Here is a 20873-nt window from a genome sequence, read left to right as displayed (position 1 = left end):
TTTATATTCAAATTTATTATTGTTAATTGTATTTTAGGGTTTCTTGAAATTAATTTTAGGGTTAAAGTTAATTAATTTTAGGGTTTTGTATATCCAAAAATAGAATAAAAAAGTTTTAAATACATTAACAAAAAGTAGTTAAAAAAATAGAGTAGAAACAAAATTAAACATAAAAAAAGGGAGAGGGAAAAAGAGAGAAAGAAAGAGAAATAGAGATAAGGAGAGAGTAGAGAAAGATAGAGGGAGAGAAAAAAAGATAGAGAGAGAGAGCTAGAGGTAAAGAGAGAAAGAGAGATAGATAGCGGGAAAGAGAAAAAGAGGTAAAGAAGGAGATGGAGGGAAAGAGAGAGAATAGAGAAAGAGAGAGGCAGAAGGAAGGAGGGAAAGATAGAGGTAGAGAGATAAATAGAAAGAGAGATAGATATAGAGGGAGAGAGAAAGAGAGGTAGAGAGGGAAAGAGAGAGAATAAAGACAAGCTTCGAAATGATCCAAGAACACATTGAAATCTTCGCCCACATCCTGCTTCAAAGCCTTCAGCTTGGTGTCCATGTCGAGCGAGGACACTTCCTTCCGAAAGTCATGCAGAAACCTCGTGCGTAATGCCGGCCACATTTACTTTGGCTCGCCTTCCATTGCTTTGAACCACACTTTGGCCTTGCCATGCATGACCAACGGAAACGTTTGCATCTTATTGTTGTCATTCTGCATTCTTAGTGACAGCATGTAAAGCACACACAATCTCTCTCTCTCTCTGCACACACAATCTGTGTGTGTGTGTGTGTGCACAAAGAACTAGCGGCCCGGGCGTACACACGCTGTGTCGGCGCCGCGGCTAGTACGAGAGCAGAATAGAAGAAGAAAAGGGGAAGGGAGGAGCGACAAAACACAAAAGGCAAAGATGGTGGCTCATTGCTTGCTCAAAAAACCATCACAACGCTCCATAGAGCTTCTCTCTCACTCACCTCTAGCATTTTTAATAACCGGCCGACATGTGGCACTCCTCTTGAGCTTCTTTGACTTCATTTGACCAACTCAAAATACATTCGAAGCTCAATTCTCACCTTTACACATGAAAGTCCTCTAGGGAGCAACAACAGCGCTGTCGTTGCTCTTAGAGACAAGCTTCCTCCTCAAAAAAGGTTGGGCGGAGGCATATAACAAGCCGTAGGTCAAATGGATAGAAGAAACGCCCAAAATACAAGCCGTTTTTAAAGTCCGGTTGGGTTTTTCTACGAAAAACGCAAACGGACTTCATAAACGACTTCTTCGCCGTACGTCAAATTTGGTTGCGTTTTTCTACGAAAAAATGCAAACGGACTTCGGAAATGGCTTCTATGTCTACCGAAACCATCCATAGTCCATTAGGTAGTCTTAACACTAGGTTGGTAATGGGACACTTTTATGTCCTGGGACATTTTTATGTCCTATTAAGTGACCATTTTCCTTGAATTATGTCAAGATTTTCAAAATGGATTTTGAGGTGCTATCTGTCTAGAAAGTTGTCTCATGAGCTGAAAAAAACTTGACATTTTTTTGGAATATCAACTCCATCTTTAACATTGTCCTTGCACAACATTTCAGAACCTAAACTGTGTGAAAAAACTTGGTCCTGTTTTTGTCTTTTTTCAACTTTTTGCAACTATACCACTCTAGAGTTCATGTTTGTGAGGTCTATAATGATAGAGAACTATCTTTAGTAGTCTTCAACATGTCCTGATGCTTCTAGGGAGGAATAAATGTTAAAATTGTAAGTTATGACCAAATTACAAAAATTGTCAAATCCTGTTTTTTAGCCAATTTTAGCTCTTCTATGATTTTTTTGGTGGCTTTCATGATATCCAAATGCAGTTTTGATTTTCTTTGTCGCATATTGTAACATAAAGCTAATATTCCTTGAGTTTTGGGGCACCTAATACCCTATTTTTCATAGTAGACAACGATGATTGTTTTTTTCAATTATAGAAGAAAACGAAACATTCTAGTATATCAAGTATAGCTTTTTCAATATTGTTAGTTTCTTGTGACAACTTCATGCATTTTGCAGGTAGTAACCATATCTAGTCATAAGGATCAAATTTGGCTAGATATTGAATAGCTTCTATGGGATTCTACAACTCATAATGTTGAACCCAGTTTTTTCATGTTTGCTGTATTTAGCACTTCATCTTTGTCCCCAAGATTCCCCTTGGTAAGAGATGTATTATTCTTTTGACATGCTCCATGGCTCCTTATGAACCTAAAGGACAATAGGGAACTAAGAAAACATGAATATATTATTTGTAATTGAGCGTGGCTATAGAAACTTTGATGATAGGTTTGCAGAATGGTAAAAATTCAACTTTTTTGTACCTATTTCTTTTGGCAAAACAAAAAATAGTGAGTGAGAAGCAATCATATGTTCTGATCACCAACCCATTGAAGTTAACTAGGGAATTTATCTCAAGTCCTACAAAAATCCCTAAGCTTATTTTTATGCAACAAAACGTAAGAAATGACTGTTTTGATGAAAATGTACTGGTCCATCAACTTTGGAGGCTTGGTGTGACCAAAAGATGAGAAACTTTACAAGTTTCTTATTTTTTCCATGTGTAGTAGGCCTTGAACTATAACCTCATGAAAGGGTTTTACAAAATGATTGGATCTACTATGGTTTTGGAGGTTTTTTTCAAAACCCTGAAAGGACACTTTTATGTCCTGTTAGGTTACCAACCTAGTGTTAAGGCAATGTCAAGAGCGTGTATGGCAAGCCGTAGGTCAAACGGACAGAAAAAACGTCAAATACACAAGCCGTAGGTCAAATCCGGTTGCGTTTTTCTATGAAAAAACGCAGACGGTCTTCGAAAACTGATTCTATGCATACCGAAACCATCCGTAGTCCATTAGGTAGTCTTTAGGCAATGTCAAGAGCGCATATGGCAAGCCGTAGGTCAAACGGATAGAAGAAACGCCAAATACACAAGCCGTTGGTACAGCCAAACGGTGTCGATCTATGGAAGTGCAGAAAGTTGAGGCATGGCAGTTTGCAGGCAAATGGCAAAGACCTTGAGAAAATATTTGATGGAGCCAGGAGCCAGGTACACAGAGTTGGAGCAGTTGCTATCAAAACTGCAAGTGTTTTTTTGCTATCACAGATGGCAGGAGCATATGCTTATATCACAAGGAAAGCAAACGAGGCAAGGGGTGCTGGATGCAGGTGCCATGAAGTTTATGCTATGGGATTTGGAGCGAGATCTCTACAAGAGACACTACTTGCCAGGTCACCACATCTCTAGGCAAAGGTCTTGGCACCCGAGGACGTTTCTTGTGGAACGGTCCTTGTTTCTTGACGGCCAGGAACCTGAAGTTTTGTGTTGAGGATGATAAGGTGAACGACATTGAAGTTTCTTTGAAGGGAAGTTCGTTGATCGGGTCCATGCAGTGTATGTGAAAGGAGGCCAACCTCAAAATTTTTAAAAGATGAAGTTCCATTTGGACAAAAAAAGATAATGACGCATGGTCGTGTGAAGGGCCGCCTAAGTGTGGTGTTTTATATATATATATAAAAGGATACAAAGTTGCCTGCACTAGACGAGCAGAGCGGGATGGAAGATCGACACTTGGAGATTGCATGCAGAGGGGGGTGGCGCCACCTGGGTGAAGCCATATAAGCGGGGGCTCGGGCCAGTTTTGGAAGGAGAGAGAGCGACCAATAGCGAGGTCGCTATTGGCCAGAGCTGCAGAGACCAGGAGAGCGGAGGCGGGAAAGCACTGCAGTTGGGTCGACCAAGGGGAAGGCCAATGCAGAGAAGAGAGGAGGGGACCACCTCAAGGAAAAGGGTTGACAGGTTGGAGCCCGTTATGCAGTGATGGCGCAGGCAGATTAAGGTTGGCCGTTGGCAGACAGAGGCCATCGAGGGAAGAAGGCCCACTTGGGGCGCATGACAAGGAGGAGGTGGGCTGCAGGTGAAGCAACGTGAGGTGGAGAGTTGACACCGAGGGCCGAGAGCCAGTGTTGGCGTGGCTGCAAAGGCAGGTGCATGAGGGGCCTCCAAACGGTTGGCAGGACAGAGGAGGACGGCCAATGGGTTGAGGGCTGAAGAGCCGCCACCTGCAGACAGTTGGGGGCTGCAGTTGAGAGGTGGGCCGGGACTACACGTGATTCATGGTACTGAGGAGAAGGAGGGTAAGTCGGCGGTCGCATCCGGTAGATTGCAGAGAAGAAAGGAGCGGGCCGATAGGTGGCATGAAAAGAAGCGCTGCAAGAAATCAGGAGCAAGGAAGAGAAGAGGAGAGCACGGGAAGAGGTTTTTCCTATGTGCATTGGTAGGCTGTGCCGTGAGAATCAAGGAGGAAGTCATCCATTTGGACTCACACAGAAGGGAATATAAAGCATTGTATTGCAGGGCTGTCATTCGGATCAAAGTAGTCGTGATCTTGAAGAAACGTTTTGCTATTTCCCACATTTCTCTTTCCCCCGCTCTCTTGTCTTATGGTAGTGGGCATTTATGTGTTGTCTTGTCTATGTATGCTCTCTATGTCAATAGGGTATACACCATGAGTACATGAATTCATAGACTATCTTTGTGATTTTCGGTGTTCTCCATAATCCAAGAGGGAAGCTTTGTTGATACGCTTGGGAACTGGGTGCGTGTGGTTTGGGGTTGGTCGGGATTGGGCTTGGACATTAGTTGTCTGCAGATTGTGTATCTGAAAGTGTGTTTGCTAGGGGATAGGGGTGTTGTGAGATCCCTGAGCTATATAGAGGCATTGAGTTTATGTGCTGGTGGTTGTCCCATTTCCCCCTTTCCATCTTATGGTGCCCCCACTGAGGATCCACTGATTGCTTTCTGACTGGGTGTTCTTGAGTCAAGATGAAGCAAGAGTTTGGTCTGTTGTTCAAAGGAGATGAAGATGCAGATGATTGGCTTGCCGATTTTGAGCTATTTATGCTGACAGTATTGCGGATGCCAGGTGATGAAGCAAAGCTCAAGACTCTACCTTTGGTGTTGCGAGGTAAAGCAAAAGCTTGGTTTGATGGCTTAGAAGATGCACACAAGCAGAATTGGATAGGATTTCAAGAGCAATTTCTACAAAGGTATAGAAAGGTGGTGTCGGCTTCAGAGGCAGATGCGAAGATCAAAGGTTTACAACAGGACGTAAGTGCTAATTTTGATGCTTTTGTTGATAAATTTGAAGCTTATTGGGGGGATTTGGCGGCTGCTACCCACGCAACCAATGCGGGATATTTGAAGCTCGAAAGGTTTCTATCATGCTTGCATCCCTATGTTCGTGAGAGAGTTGGTTATGAAGATCCAAGCACTTATGATGAAGCCGTCAGAGTTGCCAAAGCAAAGAGTCGAAAGATGAAGAAGACGATGGAGGCAGGATTGCTACAGTCGGCAGTCATGGCAGCCCGTGGACCTAGCCCCAAACAGATTGAAGAGAATCATGAGGTAAAAGCTCCTTTTGTCGATATGAATGTGGTCAAAGCACATAAAGATAATGCCAGGGTAGAAGAGGTAGAAGAAGTGCCAACTAGGGCTCAGCAGTTGCAGAGAGGAGTCTACCGAGTACCGCTTGATGTGCTTGACCAAGTGCCTTCCGAAAAAGAAGCAGTGGAGAAGATAGCTGAAGTGGCAAAGTCAGTGAGCTTTGTGGAGAAAGCTGAGCTATGTTCGAGCTATAGCAGTGCCTTGGATACGGATAGCACAGGGAAACGGAGTCTGCTTTCTCAAGGTATGAGACCTATGATGTTATGTATGTCGATAATGTGGTTAAAGAGCAGCAGGTTGTAGGTGAAGAGCCAGTTTGTGAAGACCAGGGGGTTGAGCAACCCTCTCTCATGCCTTGTGGTGGTCAGGCCATGCTGACTGAAGAGGAATGTCTTAATGAAGATGATTGGGGATTCAATGAGCCGGTGGTCGATATAGATGACGAGTCGCAGGTTTTCGTTTCTAGAGCTATGGCGAGGATACATGATATACGAGGCTGTGTGCCTGCTTCATTACCGCTTGAAGAGCCTACAGATGAGGTTTTTCCAGTGTTTGCTTTGGATGATCGGATGCCGCAGGTTGGTGCCGTGCTGCTGATGGATCTGTTGATAAAGGTTGCTATGTAGGCAACATTGTGCCGCTTGCTACAGGTTGTGTTTTTCAAAGACGATGAAGCTATGGAGAGCTCGCTAACTGATGGCTGGGAGACACAGGATACAGGAGATATACAGGTTTGTATTGGGTGTGGAAATGGTCCACGTATACAATTTTTTAAAGAGTGGTGCTATGAAGGTCTACAAGATTGGTTGGCTGACAAAGTTACAGATACAAAGCAAGGAATACTTGCCTGTTTTTTACAGACGGATGACAATGATCAAAGCCATATTTTTGATCCAGGTGGACTCTATGTCATGTTGGGGGAGGCTGTGAGCTTTCCATTTGACCCTGGCGGGTGATGCAATAGCATATGCTTATCTCTCTATATATATCCTATTTATATAGCCACTATAATTTTTGTTATGTAGTCTATAGCTCTATTTTATATCATTTTCTCTATACAGTTCTATTTTACCTAAATAATGTTGTCGTTGAGCATGGTACAGCCAAACGGTGTCAATCTATGGAAGTGCAGAAAGTCAAGGCATGGCAGTTTGCAGGCAAATGGCAAAGACCTTGAGCAAATATTTGATGGAGCCAGGAGCCAAGTACACAGAGTTGGAGCAGTTGCTAGTCAAAACTGCAAGTGTTTTTTTGCTATCACAGATGACAGGAGCATATGCTTATATCACAAGGAAATCAAACGAGGCAAGGGGTGTTGGATGCAAGTTCCATGAAGTTTATGCTATGGGATTTAGAGCGAGATCTCTACGAGAGACTACTTGCCAGGTCACCACCTCTCTAGGCGAAGGTCTTGGCACCCAAGGACATTTCTTGTGGAACGGTCCTTGTTTCTTGACGGCCAGGAACCTGAAGTTTTGTGTTGATGATGATAAGGCGAACGACATTGAAGTTTCTTTGAAGGGAAGTTCGTTGATCGGGTCCATGGAGTGTACGTGAAAGGAGGCCAACCTCAAATTTTTTAAAAGATGAAGTTCCATTTGGACAAAAAAAGATAATGGCGCATGGTCGTGTGAAGGGCCGCCTAAGTGTGGTGTTTTATATATATATATATATATAAGGATACAAAGTTGCCTGCAGTAGACGAGCAGAGCGGGATGGAAGGTCGACACTTGGAGATAGCATGCAGAGGGGGGTGGCGCCACCTGCGTGAAGCCATATAAGCGGGGGCTCGGGCCAGTTTTGGAAGGAGAGAGAGCGACCAATAGCGAGGTCGCTATTGGCCGGAGCTGCAGAGACCAGGAGAGCGGAGGGAGGAAAGCACTGCAGTTGGGTCGACCAAGGGGAAGGCCAATGCAGAGAAGAGAGGAGGGGACCACCTCAAGGAAAAGGGTTGACAGGTTGGAGCCCGTTATGCAGTGATGGCGCAGGCAGCTTAAGGTTGGCCGTTGGCAGACAGAGGCCATCCAGGGAAGAAGGCCCACTTGGGGCGCATGACAAGGAGGAGGTTGGCTGCAGGTGAAGCAGCGTGAGGTGGAGAGTTGACACCGAGGGCCGAGAGCCGGTGTTGGCGTGGCTGCAAAGGCAGGTGCATGAGGGGCCGCCAAAGGGTTGGCAGGACAGAGGAGGACGGCCAATGGGTTGAGGGATGAAGAGCCACCACCTGCAGACAGTTGGGGGCTGCAGTTGAGAGGTGGGCCGGGACTACACCTGATTCATGGTACTGAGGAGAAGGAGGGTAAGTCGGGGGTGACATCCGGTCGATTGCAGAGAAGAGAGGAGCGGGCCGATAGGTGGCATGAAAAGAAGCGCTGCAAGAAATCAGGAGCAAGGAAGAGAAGAGGAGAGCACGGGAAGAGGTTTTTCTTATGTGCATTGGTAGGCTGTGCCGTGAGAATCAAGGAGGAAGTCATCCATTTGGACTCACACAGAAGGGAATATAAAGCATTGTATTTCAGGGCTGTTATTCGGATCAAAGTAGTCCTGATCTTGAAGAAACGTTTTGCTATTTCCCACATTTCTCTTTCCCCCGCTCTCTTGTCTTATGGTAGTGGGCATTTATGTGTTGTCTTGTCTATGTATGCTCTCTATGTCAATAGGGTATACATCATGAGTACATGAATTCATAGACTATCTTTGTGATTATCTCTGTTCTCTAGAATCCAAGAGGGAAGTTTTGTTGATACGCTTCGGAACTGGGTGCGTGTGGTTTGGGGTTGGTCGGGATTGGGCTTGGACATTAGTTGTCTGCAGATTGTGTATCTGAAAGCGTGTTTGCTAGGGGATAGGGGTGTTGTGAGGTCATTAAGCTATATAGAGGCATCGAGTTTATGCTGGTGGTTTTCTCATTTTCCCCTTTCCACCGTAGGTCAAATCCGATTGCGTTTTTCAATGGAAAAACGTAGACAGACTTCGAAAACTGATTCTACGCCTACCGAAATCATCCGTAGTCTTAAGGTAATGTCAAGACCGTGTATGGTAAGCCGTAGGTTAAACGGACAGAAGAAACGTCAAATACACAAGCGGTAGGTCAAATCCGGTTGCATTTTTCTACGGAAAAACGCAAACGGACTTCGGAAATGGCTTCTATGCCTACTGAAACCATATGTAGACGATTAGGTAGTCTTTAGGCAATGTCAAGAGCGCGTATGGCAAGCCGTAGGTCAAACGGACAGAAGAAACGCCAAATACACAAGCCGTAGGTCAAATCCGGTTGCGTGTTTCTTCGGAAAAACGCAAACGGATTTCAGAAACTAATTATATGCGTACCGAAACCATCCGTAGTCCATTAAGTAGTTTTAAAGCAATGTCAAGAGCGTGTACGGTAAGCCGTAGATCAACCGGACAGAAAAAACGTCAAATACACAAGCTGTAGGTCAAATCCGATTGCGTTTTTTTACGATAAAACACAAACGGACTTCGCAAACTGATTCTACGGTTATCGAAACCGTCCATAGTCGATTAAGTAGTCTTTAAGCAATGTCAAGAGCGCGTATGGCAAGCTGTAGGTTAAACAGATAGAAAAAACGCCAAATACACAAGCCGTAGGTCAAATTCGGTTGCGTTTTTCTACGAAAAAACGCAAACGGACTTCGAAAATGGCTTCTATGCCTACCGAAACCATCCATAGTCCATTAAGTAGTTTTAAAGAAATGTCAAGAGCGTGTATGGCAAGCCGTAGGTCAATGGGTTTTAATTAACGCGAAATACAAAGCCGTAGGTCAAATCAGGTTGCGTTTTTCTATGAAAAAACGCAAACGGATTTCGGAAATGACTTCTATGCCTACTGAAACTATCCGTATTCCATTAGGTAGTCTTAAATCAATGTCAAGAGCGTGTATGGCAAGCCGTAGGTCAAACGGACAGAAGAAACGCCAAATACACAAGCTGTAGGTCATATCCGATTACATTTTTCTACGAAAAAACGCAAACGAACTTCGAAAACTGATTCTACGGTTACCGAAACTATCCGTAGTCGATTAAGTAGTCTTTAGGTAATGTCAAGAGCGCGTATGGCAAGCCGTAGGTCAAAAGGACATAAAAAACACCAAATACACAAGTCGTAGGTCAAATCCGGATCCGAAGATAAAACGAGAACTCTTGAGACCGTCTACATGGATTGTTTGAAGAGCACGGGTGTGTGTGTATGTATGCTCTACCCACAAATATAGGCTTTAATTTGACCAATAAAGACATGATTTACCCGGTGGTCCTGATCTCCGTGCACCTCTAGACCGAGGTGTGCGGAGATCGGGCATGACTAGAGAATGTGAGGTAGTTTACACTGTGGAGACGAAGAAGATGGATTCGACGATAAGAAAATCCATCTTGAGACCATTTACATGGATTGTCTGAAGAGCACGCGTGTGTGTGTACGTATGTTGCACCCACAAATATAGGCTTTAATTTGACCAATAAAGACATGATTTACCCGGTGGTCCTGATCTCCGTGCACCTCTAGACCGAGGTGTGCGGAGATCGGGCATGACTAGAGAATGTGAGGTAGTTTACACTATTTATATATACAAGGTTAAAGAGAATCCATACTCCTTACTGTTAATTTATTGTACGACAGACACAGATCAATTATGGACGATAGGATGGCTTGTCCTTGTGTGCGATGCAAGCACCAGATCTTTCGAAAACGAAAGATATGTGAATAGCACATACGCAACAACGGTCTCTTCCCTGCAGAGCAACTACAAGATTTGTTTTATGCTTATGGTTGAAAAAAACTTGGTTATACTTATTGTGTAGGGTTGACAAAGATTTGGTTATGGTTATGGTTATGGTTATGGTTATGGTTATGCTTATGGTTATGGTAATGTTTATGGTTATGGTTATGGTTATGGTTATGCTTATTGTTTTATGCTTATGGTTATGCTTATGGTTATGCTTATAGTTTGTAATGTTGAATAAGTACTTGATCAACAGTTCTTGAATTCGCTCTTTAGCGAGAAACAGAGTGGTGGAGTGTCGTAGCTTTTGTACTCCTCTTTTGAGTAGTGAGAGTTGGTTTATGCTACTTCAGTACATGTAGCAGTAGCAACTAACTCTCTCTGCACATAAGTGGAGTGCAATTGCTTTTGCACTTCTCCTTTGGATAGAGAGTGCTGCTTTTTGCTACTGCAGCACATGCGGCATCATTCAGTACTTCTCTCTGTCCAAAAATCGAAAAGGTGGAGTGCGGTTGCTTTTGCACTCTTCCTTTGGACAGAGAGGGCTGGTTTCTGTTGCTGCAGTATATGCAGCAGCAACAGCCAGCCCTCTCTGTCCAAAAACAAATTGCAGGTTTTGGCGTCGGTATAGGCGCTGCTATATGCGTCTGTATAGGCGCCGGTATACGCGTTGGAAACGACCTATAATTTTCAGCGACTATTTAGACGAACATATTGACGCGTATATAATTGTCAATTCAGAGGGTTATACCGACGCGTATATAATAGCTTATTTGGACGCGTATTTCAGCGCTTATACCGACGTGTATACAAGCGTTTATACCGACGCTTAATATACCGACGTGTATATAAGCGTGTTGATTCAGAGGCAGATAGCGACGCGTATACCGACTTAGTTCATTTAAAAAATAAACTCAATCCCGTCGGTACACGCACCGGTATTCGCGCGACGTGTTGTAGTGATTTTGCATCAAACAAATAAGATAAATGAAGTGATAATAATGACCATATGTCAATGTATAGTATCCACTCTATCCATCAAAATTCTTGTAGCAAACTAGACATTAGGAAGACGACGATGCATCTGAAGTAGACGAGGGGACCAAATATGGATGCAAGACAAGATGAATGATGTGTGTCCCTTGTATAGGTGGAGGATTCACTCGTGTCAGATTCCGAACGTCTTGGCTTAAACGATGAATAATTTTCTCCATCTGGACATGTGAGGTTGGGGTGTTCGGGTGGCTATAGAAATCCGTGTTATTTTTGAATCTTTCTCTGTCAACTGTGTCGTGTTTCTATCTCTTTAATTGTACTAGGTTGACGCCTTCAACTATCAATGCCAGCTCATCATCTCGGGTGAAAGTGACACAACTCTCCCTCATATCATGGGTGGCAACAGTTTCCTTCGATGAAAAGTCTATTGGTCGCTGTTGCACAAAATGAACATTTAACATTTTTGCAAAATATAATGCATAATTTGCATTGTGCAGTGGATGAGCATAAACTTCCAAGTAGACCTCTCAAAATTTTCTTTGATTGATACCTTTCACCTTCCTTTCTTTATCTATGCATCTTTACATGGCCATATTGTTTTGATCATGTCCTTGGTCACTTCTTTACTGATCTCTTTCCATTGCATGTGGTTTGGATTTGCCCATTTTGAAAGTCGTCAAGCAATGTGTATTGCTTGCTGGGCTGACATACCGTGCTTTAGAGACTTAATGCACTGAAATGCATTAACAACCCCTTCATGTTGATCATCAGGCACTGATTGGGTGCCACAAACTTTCTCTTCATCAACCATTTTATCTTAGAGCTACAATGGACAAATAACAAATATTCAATATCATTGACAAAAATATATTCCCACGATTCAGTAGTCTCACAGATACACAAAGCATATCGTCTCGTCCACTACATAAGACGTGGTTAGCCGACTAATCAAATCACAACTGATGTGAATAAACAAAATCACAAGGAACGGGCCCAATTGAACCACAAGAAAAATTTAAAATACCCCGGATAACACAATAAATTTGAAATGACTAAAGATAATTGATCCGATTAAAATACAAGAGAATTGTTCCGATTGAAATAAAGTCATGACTCAATGAGGTGAACCACCCCAAACCAGATAATACACATCAATACGAATGAAATACCCCGGACAAGACAAATGTATATCACAAAAATATTTAGGTCGGGTAAAAAGATGGCGCAAGTTCAATAAGCGATTGTTGGATAGGATTAGGGTCTATCTTTAAATGTTCTTTGAAAAAAATGATCAAAACATCAGATGCATTCTTCTATTTCCCACGCTGGTAACTTCATCCAACAGTCTACTTTAATCTAAATGGCCCTCATAACATCTTGGTCGGGGTGGTAAAATACTTCTTCTGGAAAATAACCTTTCGTGATTGCACTTCGAAAATCTATCAACATGTCGAATAGATAACCCAATGCTTAAATGTCACTCCATTTTGTGTACGCATCTACGCATCATGGATCGTATAGTTCTTGAGCAATCCACGATCACTTTGCAATCTCTACTTCCCCTGCTTTATGTGACTTCAAAACTGTATGGTCCGACTGTCCGCTTGGAAGCAGATAATTAATTGGCACGCGCTTATCTGGCATTCTAAGCATCATTTCCGAATCAATGATGCCAACATAGGGTTTATTTGCGCGAGTAAAGTCCAACATTATGTTGAACAGGTGCAGGTCATTGTGCACTATACCAGCCGAGTGAGCAGCCGCAATGCCATCAATTAAGGCGTGACATATTTCAGGCATCTGCTCAATCACTGCTTTGATCCATGGTGTCTCTATCTCTGGTAAGTGTTGATTTGTTGGTGGAAATGACCTCCATCCGTATTGTAACATGTGCATGTGGCGTCTCAACGCTCCGTGGGCAAATGGCAAGCAACACATCATGTTCCCCAAGGTGCCCCCATTGTAGTATGGAAATATTGTGATCCAGGGAGCTTCGATTGTAAAGCCAATGCATCTTACAATGGAGGGATGAAGCGTTTTCATTCCTTGCTTGTCTCGAAGCTATCAAATTTCACCTCACTCCCTCCCTTTTAGCATTTTCCCACATATGTAATGTGGTATGGAAAGAAGGACATGCCTTTGATGGTGTACAATATGCACACACCAAAAGAGCCTGATCCAATCCTTGTACCTTCTACCAAGGCCTGGTGGGGAATGCCAATTAGATGAGTGCACTTGGCATTCAAATCCGTACGCATGATTGTGACGGTGTCGCTGGCATCTGATCAGTCACCCACATCTGCTTGCGCAATCTTGGGCCATCTTCAATCTCTTGGGTAAGGAGGTTTGGTCCTGAGCTTTCATACGCTTCATCTTGACCTTTTGTTCCTCCCATATTTATCCCAGAGGTCCAATTTTGTCATATCGTAGGCAGGAGGGATATCTTCCTTTAAGTCTCTGCAACAAACTTTCGTATTGCCCAACACTGTCCTAACCTTATGGTGGGGGTTAAATTCTTGAATCCCTACTAGAATCAGCAACTCATATTGGCCTTCACCTCGCAGCCTATGCTCTGTGTTCTCCCATGTATGCGACCATCTGCACATGATGATATTTCCAAAAAACATTCTTTTCAAATGGCACACATGATAATTTTCTTTTGATCTGGCATCATTTTAGCACTGGACAATAAAAAAAAATATCAAATACAAATTCATGGTTGCACACTGAACTAACACTCTCACACTAGTTTAGACAAACCATAACCATGACTTGAAGACTTTAAGAAATCTGCACTAATATATTGATAAACATTGAAAACAATTTTCAATTTAAAATGCAATGTTTACACGTGTAAATTGCAAAGCAAACAAGTAGTTTTTAAGAACTTCATGCAAATCAAACGATACATGTTAAAAATCTAAAACATTTAAGCATATTGTGAATTTTTAACTTATATTTTTCACTGTGCACACTCAAAGTAGTTCAAACAAAGCATACACTGACTTAAAGACTTCAAAAAATTGTGCAAGATTATATTTATTGCAGGTTGATAATCATTTTGACTTTAAAATGGTATGTTTACTGGTATAAAATGCAATGAAAATAAGTCACTCCTAATAAAATTGTCCAGATCTAACAAAACATGTTAAAAATCCAAAACAATTCAAGATTTTTTGATAGAACAGAATAACTAAGTTTATATTTTGCACGTTATCACGATTCGCTTCAAACATAAAGCCTCTTGGAAGATACATGCACTGTGATGTACATAATGTCAATTTTACTTTAGCTCATTTAAAACATTGAAGTATACAAATCGGACTAGGAAATTACAAAGAACGTCTTCCTCTTTAAAACGATATATTTAGCATGTAAATTGTGTGCATATACCTTCTTACAAAGAATTTATGTAAATGTAGCATTTAAAATAGCGATGATGATTCATGAATAACGAATTATTTTTAGTATGATTAGCTAGTATATATTTTCATAAGAGCACTTGAAAACAAAAATATTAAACAATTCAAACATTTGTATATGAAATACTCTTCACGGCCGTGTTACCGACCAAGTATTTCATATACTTAATACTTTAAAAAATGAATTTCACATGAACATAAAAATTATATGGCGTTTGTATGGCGGGGTTAACGACCTGAACACCACATTTATGCAAAAAGAGATGCTTCTAACAAACGACACTCAATTAGCCGCATTACCAACCAAGTGCCGCTTGAATCTAAGGAGAAATAATGGCTTGCATGGAAGGGAAGTTCACTCAACATAAGGATACTAAATTCTCCATGTTATCAACGTAGTACCTAGACAGTAAGCCAATACTTACCACAAGGACACCATCCTTCCCCGCGTCACCGAGGTGATGCCCCCGTGGTAAGCACTGTTCCGTAGAATAGCTTACACACACACTCCCATTGTGTGGTAAGATACCTTATGAGTGCCGTGCAATATGACAAAAGGCACGCTAGCACACAACGCATACACACACAAACACACAACACATACTCGGGTCATGTGGTCAGGTACTCCTCTACTGCAGTGTACTGTGACGTAGAGCACGCTCCCACATGAACCCCTCTCTCCTCTTGACGTACCTGTAAAGGCGGTCTCTCTCTCTCTCTCTCTCTCTCTCTCTCTCTCTCTCTCACACACACACACACACACACACACACACACTCAAAAGTGTTGGAATTAGGGTTGCAGAGAAACGCACATAGCTTGGAGAAGACGAAGGAAGCTCAAGGCACACAATTGAGAGTGTGTCACTTAGTGTGCAATGGAAAGATAGATAGCCCTATAGTGATGGACGTATATACAATGCACAGGGGAAAAAACCTCCTAAAGAGGGAAAAAATGCCCCGGCGGTCCTAGTGTGTTCACACACATCACTACCACATGTATATGGTAACAAATCCCCCCCCTGGAGTGATGCGGTGAACAAGAGCTGGCACATGAGTAAAGAGAAGTGCCATGCCCTGAGGACATGATCAGTCCACAAAGGGGAGTAAGCCCAAAGCTTTGCGGAAAGCTTCGAGCTTCTCACGAGACAATGCCTTTGTGAAAAGATCTGCAAGGTTGTCCTGTGTTGGCACATAAACCAAGCTGATCTCTCTTGTTGAGAGCCTCTCCTTGACATAGTGGTAATGCACTTCAATGTGCTTTGTGCGAGCATGAGAAACTGGGTTTCTCACAACTACAAATGCGCTCTGACTGTCAGTGTAGATAGTGTTGGCAATGTCCTGTCCAACACCCAAATCAGCCATAAGGTGTATGAGCCATACACACTCAATCGTAGGTGTGAAGACTGCCCTGTACTCAGCCTCACAACTCAAAGTTTCCATAGTAGGTTGCTTCTTGATCAACCATGATATACATGAGCTGCCAAGCATGAAACAAAAACTACTTGTGGACACTCGCGTGTCAAAACAACCATCCCAATCTGAGTCCAAAAAAGCATGTAAGTCGGCAATGATCCCCCCTTGGGATAAAACAAGCCAAGATGTAAAGTGCCACTAAGGTAGTGGAAAATCCTCTTGACAGCTTGCCAATGCTTAGACCCTGGGCTATGCATAAATCTGTTGACTTGTGAGACTGCAAACAAAATATCTGGCCTCGTGTTGCATACATAAATGAGGTAGCCAACAGCAGTTTGGTAAAGAGTGACATCAGCAGGATTGCCAACATCATGTAGTCTCAACTTCAAACCTATTTCCATGGGAGTGGCAATAGGTTTGCAATCCTCAAGTCCACACTTACATAGAAATGTCTCTATGTAACTTTTCTGACACAAGGCAATACCACCATCACACTGCTTAAACTGTATGCCCAAATAATGATGCAACAACCCCAAATCTTTCATCTTGAAAGTAGCATTCAAATCAGCCTTAAATTCAGCAATATGTCTCTCATTTGGTCCAGTGATCGGCAAGTCATCTACATAAAGAACCACAATGAGAAGTACATCACCCTCACGCTTTACATACAATGTGCTTTCTGTTGGACTGTTACAAAAGCCTCATTTGACCAAATGAGTATCAGCTTTCTCATACCAAGCACCGAGGAGATTGCTTCAACTCATACAAAGCCTCCTTACATCTGCACACTTTGTCCTCTTGTCCTTTCACGACAAAACTGTGAGGCTGCGTTACATAAACTTCCTCAAATATGTCACCATTCAAGAAAGCAGTAACAATGTCTGATTGATGTATATCCCAACCAAAATGAGCTGCCAATGCACATAGAAAATTCACAGTAGTCATACGACAAGTGGGAGAAAAAGTCTCTTCATAATCTATGCCTTTTTCTGTGCATAACCCTTTGCAACAAGTCGAGACTTTATGGCGATCAATCTCACCATTCGGCTGGTGTTTCAACTTTTAAACTTACTTCGTACCAATGGCCTTTTTTGCAGGAGGCAAATCACATAAAGTCCATGTGTCATTTTGTATAAGTGCATCATATTCTGATTGCATGGCAGCTATCCAATTTTTTGAATTCTGTGCTTCATCAAAAGACAGAGGTTCCTCAACATCACATAAGCTAGACACAGCCTAAATGAGTACCACTAGACAAAGGTGCATCCAATTTACTGTCACGCAATGTATGCACTAGCCATTTTGACATACCTCTAGCCTGCTCATTTTTAGCCCTTTCCTCATCAAGTATATCATGTACATCTGCATCAGTAATGGGCTGATCTGTAACATTTTCAGAAACCCCCATAGGCTGTATATTTTCCTCATTGGAATTTACATTCGAACTTCCACCACTGAAAAGAGGCAACAAAGTGTCATAAATGTCCTGTGAGCTTACATTATTGTCTCTAGTACATGACGACAAGGGCTGAACAGAATCTTCCACAAACACTACATCCCGTGAAACCAAAATATGCTTTGTTTGTGGATATACAACCTGTAACCTTTGCTTTCAACACTATAACCAACAAAAATACATTTGACAGTCTTATCATCCAATTTTCTGTGCTGCACTTGTGGCACTAAGCCATAAGCCAAACATCCAAAAACACGCATGTGCTCAATAGATGGCTTTCTATCATGCCCTTCTTCATATGGAGTCATAGGCTGCAACACTTTTGTAGGACACTTGTTGAGTACATAAGTGGCACACATGACAGCCTCCAGCCAAAACGAATGTGCTAAAGCTTGACTATTGACCATACATCTTGCCATTTTCGTAAGAGACCTATTTTTCCTCTCAACAACACCATTTTTTGCTGAGGCGTATACGACACTGTACATTGGTGTTTTATCCCATGACTAGCCAGAAATGCATTAAATTCATGAGACATATACTCCCTCCCTCGATCGGAAGGGAGGGTGCCCATAATACATTTCAATGCATTTTCAGCCATAGCCAGAAATTGTTTGAAGCACATAAAATATTCAAACTTCGCTTTAAGCGGAAATACCCATGCATGCCTGGAGTAATCATCAATGAAAGTCACGAAGTATAGATAATTTTCCAAGGCCGGAGTTTGCATGGGCCCACAAACATCACTATGCACAAGTTGCAACCTGCATGTGGCCCTAACTGAACCATCCTTTGGAAACTTAGAACGCTGCATTTTACCCAAAATGAAGCCTTCACAAACATGTTTGACAGGTGCTTCAAGAGGCGGCAAAAAAGCAACCATATCAGATTTCTGCAAACACAGCAAACTGGAAAAATTCAGATGACCAAAACGTGCATGCCAAAGTTTTGCATATGAAATACCCCTTGAATCTGCAACTCCATTTGCAAAATTTTTTCCACACTTGTCATACAAAGTGAGCTTATATAGCCCACATCACAAAAGGCGAGATGCAACAATTTCATCACCAAAACTTAGATCATGAACTGTACATCTGTCATCCACAAACTTGACTACAAGTCCAAGTCTAGCAAGTACAGATACATACAAAAGATTCTTCTTGATCGCAGGTACATAAAGTGCATCAACAAGTGTGAAAGAACTGCCATTTGCAACAGTAAGCACAATATTTTCAACTCCCTGAACAGGATAAGAGGCATTGTTGGCACTATTAAGTATGGAGACTGATTTACCCTTGTAATTTTTTGCTGTAAAAGCGCACATTTGTAAGGCCCCCATTATGAGGAGAAGCCATCGTGTGTGAAGGAAAATCACTCGCTGGAAACCAAAATTTTTACGGCCAAAAATCAAGGGCAACTTTAGGGGCCTCGGGGGCGGAAGCCCTCGAGATTTTTTTCCCCTCGTCGGAATATTCCTTTTCGTCGAAATATTATGGCCGGACGGCGGCCGGAAAGTGGTCGGAAAACAACCGTCGGTTGGCCGGTGGCCGGTAGTCAATGGCCAGTGGCCGGTGGCCGAATCCAAAAGCAGACTTGTCTTCTCAAGGGCGGCCACACATGGGCGGATTGAAGGGTCCGATTTGGACTTATCTACACAAGGGCGGCTACACATGGCTGCCTCTCATGAGAGAGGGCAGCCCTTTTGGCCTATAAAAGGAGGCCATTTCTACACACATTTTAGAGTGTGAAGTTGATGCAACAAGGTGAGTGTGAGGTGGTGAGAGTGAAGCAAGGTGGGAGCTCCATTAAGGGTATAATCCCTTTGTAAACTACTTCTTGTTTTGAAGTACTAAAGCCATTGAGTGGCTGCTTTCCCGTGGACATAGCCCACATTGGGTGAACCACGTATATCGTGTGTACTCTCTCTCTCTCTCTCTCTCTCTCTCTACTCTATAATCTCGTGTATGTAAATCTGTCTCTCTCCATTAAATAATCTACTCAATTATCTATTTAGCTACGTCTTATTTCCTAACAACTAGTATCAGAGCAAGGTTTGCTCGTAGCTAAATTATCTCAAGGAAAGGATTCCTTGAATTGAGTGGGAGTTATGGCGGAGGAAGGGAAGCTCAAGATTGAGAAGTTCAACGACAAAAACTACCAACATTGGAAGATGCAGATTGAAGACTATCTCTACCAGAAGGACCTCTATTTGCCACTAGGCGGTCTTGCAAAGAAGCCCGCAACGATGGCAAATGAAGCATGGATTGTCCTTGATCGAAAGGCACTGGAAACAATCCGGTTCAGCTTAGCGTCAATGGTGGCCTTCAATGTTTTGGAGATGAAGACTACGGAGGACTTGATGAAGTCACTTGACGACTTCTACGAGAAACCATCGGCATCCAATAAGGTATTTCTTATGAAGCGCTTGTTCAATCTAAAGATGGCAGAGAATGGTTCAGTTGCAGAACACCTAAATGACTTTAACACAAACATAAGTCAACTTCGATCGGTGAAAATAAATTTCGATGACGAAGTGCGAGCTCTCCTTATACTATCATCTTTACCGGATAGTTGGGACAGCCTTGTGATGGCTGTAAGTAATTCTATTTCTGGCACAAATACTCTTACGTTTGATGATGTTGTGGGTGTTCTCCTAAGTGAGGAAATACGAAGGAGAAGCATAGGAGAATCATCAAGTGCTGCATTGTCAGTGGAAACAAGAGGAAGGCCTAAGGAGAGGTTCAAAAACCAAAAGGGTCGTGATCGCTCAAGGCGGAGCAAGTCACGCACAAAGTCAGTTCTTGAATGTTGGAACTGCGGCAAGAAGGGCCACGTCAAGAAGGATTGATGGTCCAAGAAGAAGAAGAAGACTGAGTCTCAAGACAACAAGCCAACATCGGAGGCCAATGTGGCAGGTAAAGTAGAGCAAGATGCTCTAATTCTCTTATTAGACAATGTGTTTAATTCCTGGATAGTAGATTCCGGGGCTTCATTCCATTCGATACCACACAAGCAACATTTCCAAGACTACACGAAAGGTAATTTTGGGTATGTATACTTGGGAGATGATGAAGCTTGTGAGATTGTCGGCAAAGGTACAGTTTCTTTCAAAACTGCTAACGGAAATGAATGGAAGCTTAAAGATGTTAGGCATGTTCCTTCTCTTCGCAAAAATTTGATCTCTATAGGACAATTGGACGATGAAGGTCACAACATTGCATTCGGAGACAAACGGTGGAATATCTCAAAGGGATCTTTGGTGGTTTCCAAAGGAGAAAAGGTTGGTACACTTTACTTGTGTACTGTTAGCATGCAACCTTCAGCTTGTGCAGCAACTACAGAAGTTGACAATGCGGTGTGGCACTACCGGATTGGGCA

The 20873-nt window shown here is 42.5% G+C and overlaps 3 pseudogenes; 1 reads left to right on the top strand and 2 right to left on the bottom strand.

Annotated features, from left to right (window-relative positions):
• Positions 1–4246: 4246 nt before the first annotated feature.
• Positions 4247–4790, bottom strand: LOC147453109 (uncharacterized; annotated as a pseudogene).
• Positions 4301–7459, top strand: LOC147453108 (uncharacterized; annotated as a pseudogene).
• A 392-nt stretch (positions 7460–7851) lies between these two features.
• Positions 7852–8353, bottom strand: LOC147453107 (uncharacterized; annotated as a pseudogene).
• Positions 8354–20873: the final 12520 nt, after the last annotated feature.

Source organism: Adiantum capillus-veneris, chromosome 8 (assembly GCF_014529385.1).
Source record: "Adiantum capillus-veneris isolate H3 chromosome 8, ASM1452938v2, whole genome shotgun sequence".
Taxonomy (NCBI): domain Eukaryota; kingdom Viridiplantae; phylum Streptophyta; class Polypodiopsida; order Polypodiales; family Pteridaceae; genus Adiantum; species Adiantum capillus-veneris.
Note: the sequence above shows the minus strand (reverse complement) of the source record. Positions and strands in the feature narration are given on the sequence as shown.